A 6,000-nucleotide genomic window follows, 5' to 3' on the forward strand; every position below is an offset into this window, starting at 1 on the left:
AATATCCGACCAGGAATGTATGATTGCAGCATCAAAAGTGAGTTTCTCTGCTCCGTCAAATCTTCTTTAAAGAGGAAGTAAACCCTCTTTGATTCCCTGCAAAGGTAAAGCATAATGGACCACTATGCATCGCATCGCATCGCATCACATAGTAGTCCATTATGTGTCACTTACCTGACACAGAAGCCAGCGAAGTCACCGCTGTCCCCTGTAGTTCCGAGCATCCATCTTCTTGGTGGGTCTCCGTGGGTCTTGCTGCTCCGGCACTGTGATTCGCCGGAGCAGCGATGACGTCACCCCCGCGCATGCGCACGGGAGCCGACACTCGCAACATATCGCCGCGATCTGCGGCTTACCCAGAGCGCCTGCGTGGTGCTGTCTACGGCGCATGCGCCGTAGACAGCGGTGGCTGTCTTCAGGTAAACATCTCCTAAACCGTGTAGGTTTAGGAGATATTTCTTGGACCTACAGGTAAGCCTTAATCTAGGCTTACCTGTAGGTCAAAGTGGTTTGTAAGTGTTTACAACCACTTTAACCACCTCAATACAGTGCACTTACACCCCCTTTTGAATGACAATTACTCAGTCATGCAACACTGTATCCATTTGAAACTTGCGTCCTTTTTTCCACACAAATAGAGCTTTCTTTTAGTGGTATTTAATCACTAGTGGGTTTTTTATTATTTGTGCTATAAATAAAAAAAAACGTAAATTTTGTGAAAAAAATGCCCTTTTCTTTGTTTCTGTCATAAAATTTTGCTAATTAGTAATTTCTATTCATAAATTTTGGCCAAAATTTATACTGCTACATATCTTTGGTAAAAATAACCCACATTAGTGAATATTATTTGGTCTTTGTGAAAGTTATAGAGTCTACAAACTATGGTGCCAATCACTGAAAATTGATCACATCTGATCAGGCCTTCAGTACATCAGGTGTACCTCATTTCTTGAGACACTAACAAGTCAGGAAAGTACAAATACCCCCCAAATGACCCCTTTTAGAAAGTAGACATTCCAAGGTATTAAGTAAGTAGCATTGTGAGTTTTTTTAAGTTGTCATTTTTTCCCACAATTCTTTGCAAAATGAAGATTTTTTATTATTATTTTTTTTTTTTTTTACTAAATTGTCATATTATCAGGTTATTTCTCTCACAGAGCATATGCATACAACAAATTACACCCCAAAATACATTCTGCTACTCTTCCCGAGTACGGCGATACCACATGTGTGAGACTTTTACACAGCCTGGCCACATACAGAGGACCAACATTGATGTAGTACCTTCAGACGTTCTACGAGCAAAAATGACGCATCTCATTTCTCAACCACCTATTACACTTTTGAAGGCCCTGGAGTACCAGGACAATGGAATTTCCCATAAAATTACCCCATTTTGGAAAGCAAACACCCCAACGTATAATCTGTGAGCCATAATGAGTTTTTTGAACGGTTCATTTTTTTCCAGAAGTTTTTGGAAAATGTGGGAAAAAATGAAACCGCATTTTTTTTTTTTAACACAAAGTCGGCAATTTATAAGATATTTCTAACACATAGCATGTATATAGCAAAAATTACACCCCAAAACACATTGTGCTACTCCTCCCGAGTATGGCGATACCACATGTGTAGGACTTTTACACAGCCTGGTCACATAGAGAGGCCGAACATTGAAGTAGTACCTTCAAGCGTTCTAGGAGCATAAATTACACATCTCATTTCATTCCTACCCATCACACTTTTGAAGGCCCTGGAGCACCAGGACAGTGAAATTACCCACAAAATGACCCCATTTTGGAAAGCAAACACCCCAACGTATATTCTATGAGACATGGGCTGCAAATAGGTACTTGGGTACTCTGATGGGCTGCAGATAGGTACTCTGGTACTCTGATGGCCTGGTGACAGGTTCTCTGATGGCCTGGTGACTGGTATTTGGGTACTCTGAAGGGCGGTGATAGGTTCTCAGGTACTCAGATGAACTGGGACAGGTACTCGGGTACTCAGATGAACTGGGACAGGTACTCGGGTACTCAGATGGACGGTGACAGGTACTCAGGTACTCAGATGGACTGGGACAGGTACTCGGGTACTTTGATGAGCTGTGACAGGTACTCGGGTACTTTGATGGACTGTGACAGGTACTCGGGTACTCTGATGGACTGTGACAGGTACCCGGGTACTCTGATGGACTGTGACAGGTACCCGGGTACTCTGATGGACTGTGACAGGTACTCGGGTACTCAGATGGACTGTGACAGGTACTCTGATGGACTGTGAGTGACAGGTACTATGAGGGGTGGTGACAGGTCCTCTTTATTGGGAGGGGGCAATCAGTGTGATTGGTGTGTACACTGTAAGCGGTAACGAGATGTTACCGCAATCTCCTCCTCACACACGATAGGTGTGTGAGGAGGAGAACCCGGTAACATCTCGTTACCGCGGTTTGTTTACATTTAGTGATCGGCTGTGAAACTATCACAGCCGATCACGTGTGTAAACAGCCGGCCAATGGCTGTTTACCAGCGTCGGTGACGAGCAGTGTTCCTGGGAACACGCCGCCACCGACGTGCACGCGCAGCGCGATTGCGCGCACGCGCCGTGCACATTAGGGGTGTAACCATCTGTGATCGCCTGTGACTTCATCACGGCCAATCACGTGGTAAACAGCCATACCCAATGGCTGTTCACCCCCCCCTCGGTGGCGAGCGGTGTCTCCGTGACACGCCCCCACCAAAGGAACAGGGATGCATGCGCACAATCGCGCGCATTCCCTGTTTAAACGGGGGGACGTCATATGACGGCCTCCCGCCACAATAGGTGCGCCTCCTGGCCGTCACTTGACGGCTGGCAGTCAGCAACTGGTTAAACATTCCGACAGACACCATAGGCCTTCAGTGACAGATTCGACCGTAATTCATTTGGATTTTCGGACGAATGCAATTTTTTTAATGAAGAAACGAAATAAGTAAAAACTAATTTCGGGAGTAACTAAATAAATGTATTTTTTGTACGAAAACGAAATTTCCGAAACAAAATATTTCAGGCTGCACATGTCTATGATCTCCATGCATATTCATGTATTAGAGAAATATACTAATATATATTTTTTTATACGCTTTAATCTCTATATTTATTTTTGTCATAGTGCGCCTTTTATCTCCTTTGTTAGACACGTCTGACCTACAAATGTTGCTGAGCTAAAGAAAACGAACATGGAGACACCAACCAGTATTTCTGACACAGCGATATGAGACGCTGATAGGTTTTCAGTTACAGTTACGCTTAGAACACCCCTCCCCCTTCACCAAATCAAGGGGGTGACTACATTTCCAAACTTTTGATTGAGTGAACAATATAGTGGATTGTGAAGAAAAATAAACGTACGAAAGTCCCAGGAGTCACCTCATGGGATGAGTGCTAAATTAGTGACTACCAGCAGAATACAAGGGCACAGCATCATTTTGTTTATTGAAAAATCTTACAAACAACAACTGTATATACAAAAAAAACATAATAAATAAAACATATTTACTAAATAATTGAATATGACTATACAAAACAAAAAAAAACAAGAACATAATAAATGGTGCAAACTAAATTGCACACAACATAATCCCTACGGGAGAGCCAGACTAAGGAACATCACCGTCACCATGCATGGAGCCTTTTATCAAAAATATATTTGATCTGAAAATCTAGGGGAGTGAAATAAGAATACAAAGAAAAGCCGCACACCCCGAGATCAACAGGCAGCAGCTACAGAGCCCTGATATTCCTCCACGCCTTTATCCAGACCTCCTGCCCCCACCTGTCTTTCTCAAGCCCCCTGAATCTTCTCAACCTCACCCAGAATGTTCTGCACCACCACTTCCACAGGGAGGATTTTACCCCGTAAAGGATACCTGACACCGCGCACTCCACGTGAAATAATGGACTACTAAACTAACTAAAAAAAGTGTTTCCAAATCATAATCCTATCGAGTCCGGAATGCCCCATACACCCACTCTGCATAACTCATATGGGGGAGGAAGGGTATACTCAGAGCCCTCCCCACCCTCTTGTACACCTCTATAATTAAAAAGGGCACTGAAGTAGAAAGTGATCCATGGACTCCACCACTCCTCCACACTCCACTCTCGGGCAGCCCCGATCACTCATGGAAAGAAACTTCAAGTTGCCCTTCAAATATAATGAAAAATATAAAATGCAGCACTATAATGCCACGTACACACGAGCGGACTTTTCAACATCCAAAGTCCGAAGGACTGAGTCCGTCAGACTATCCGATCGTGTGTGGGCTGCAACGGACTTTTGATTCGCCAAAGTCCGAAGGACTTTAGAATATGGAACATGCTTCAAATTTTTCCGAAGGAAATCCGCCGGACCCGGTCCCCTTTGAAAATTCCGCTCGTGTGTATGCTACTCCGACGGACTAAAACCGACGCTAGGGCAGCTATTGGCTACTGGCTATGAACTTCCTTATTCGAGCCGAGTCGTACGTCATCACGTTCGAATCCGTCGGAGTTTAGTGTGATCGTGTGTGGCCAAGTCCGCTCAGCCGAAAAGTCTGTCAGAACTCCGTCGGAATTCCAGCAGAACTCCGACGGAACTCCTTCGGAAGTCTGTCGGACATAAGTCCTCTCGTGTGTACGGGGCTTTAGAAGAAAAATAAATGTATGAAAATCCCAGGAGTCACCTCATGGGATGAGTGCTACATTAGTGACTTCCAGCAGCATACAAGTGCACAGCAAATATACAAATACTTCTAATGCCCCGTACACACGACCGGACTTTTCAACATCAAAAGTCTGACGGAATGATTCCGGCAGACTATTCGAACGTGTGTGGGGCTGCAGCGGACTTTTGATTCGCAAAAGTCTGACAGACTTTAGAAATGGAACATGTTTCAAATTTCTCCGACAGAACTCTGCCGGACCCAGTTCCTACTGAGAAATCCGCTCGTGTGTGTGCTAGTCTGACGGACTAAAACCGACGCGAGGGCAGCTATTGGCTACTGGCTATGAACTTCCTTATTCTAGTCCAGTCGTACGTCATCACGTTTCGAATCCGTCGGACTTTGGTGTGATTGTGTGTGGCCAAGTCCGCTCATTCGGAAAGTCCGTCAGAACTCTGTCAGAACTCCGTCAGAACTGTCGGACATAAGTCTGGTCGTGTGTACGCGGCATAAGGATACCTGACACCGCGCACTCCACGTGAAATAATGGACTACTAGACTAACTTAAAAAAGTGTTTCCAAATCATAATCCTGACGAGTCTGGAATGCCCCATACACCCACTCTGCATAACTCATATGGGGGGAGGAAGGGTATACTCAGAGCCCTCCCCACCCTCTTGTACACCTCTATAATTAAAAAGGGCACGGAACTAGAAAGTGATCCATGGACTCCACCACTCCTCCACACTCCACTCTTGGGCAACCCCGATCACTCATGGAAAGAAATTTGAAGTTGCCCTTCAAATATAATGAAAAATATAAAATGCAGCACTATAAGAAGAAAAATAAATGTATGAAAATCCCAGGAGTCACCTCATGGGATGAGTGCTACATTAGTGACTACCAGCAGTATACAAGTGCACAGCAAATATACAAATACTTCTAAGACCCCTTTCCCACCACACCGCACCTTGCGTCGGCGGTAAAACGCCGCTATTTTTAGTGGCGTTTTACCGCCGGATTTGCGGCGCATTTCGGCCGCTAGCGGGGCGCTTTTACCCCCCGCTAGCGGCCACAAAAGGGTTAAAACCGCCGGCAATACGCCGCAATAGCGGCGTTTTGCCGGCGGCATTACAGCGCTGCCCCATTGATTTCAATGGGCAGCAGCGGTGGAGGAGCGGTAAACACACCGCTCCTTCACCGCTCCAGAGAAGCTGCTGGCAGGACTTTTTTCAGACGTCCTGCCAGCGCACCGCTGTACTGTGAAAGCCCTCGGGGCTTTCACACTACACACAATGGTGCAGCTTCTTTAGGGCGTTTT

The sequence above is a fragment of the Lithobates pipiens genome, unplaced genomic scaffold (genome assembly GCF_037356315.1).
Source record: "Lithobates pipiens isolate NorthernLeopardFrog02 unplaced genomic scaffold, aLitPip1_a1.2 Scaffold_47, whole genome shotgun sequence".
Taxonomy (NCBI): domain Eukaryota; kingdom Metazoa; phylum Chordata; class Amphibia; order Anura; family Ranidae; genus Lithobates; species Lithobates pipiens.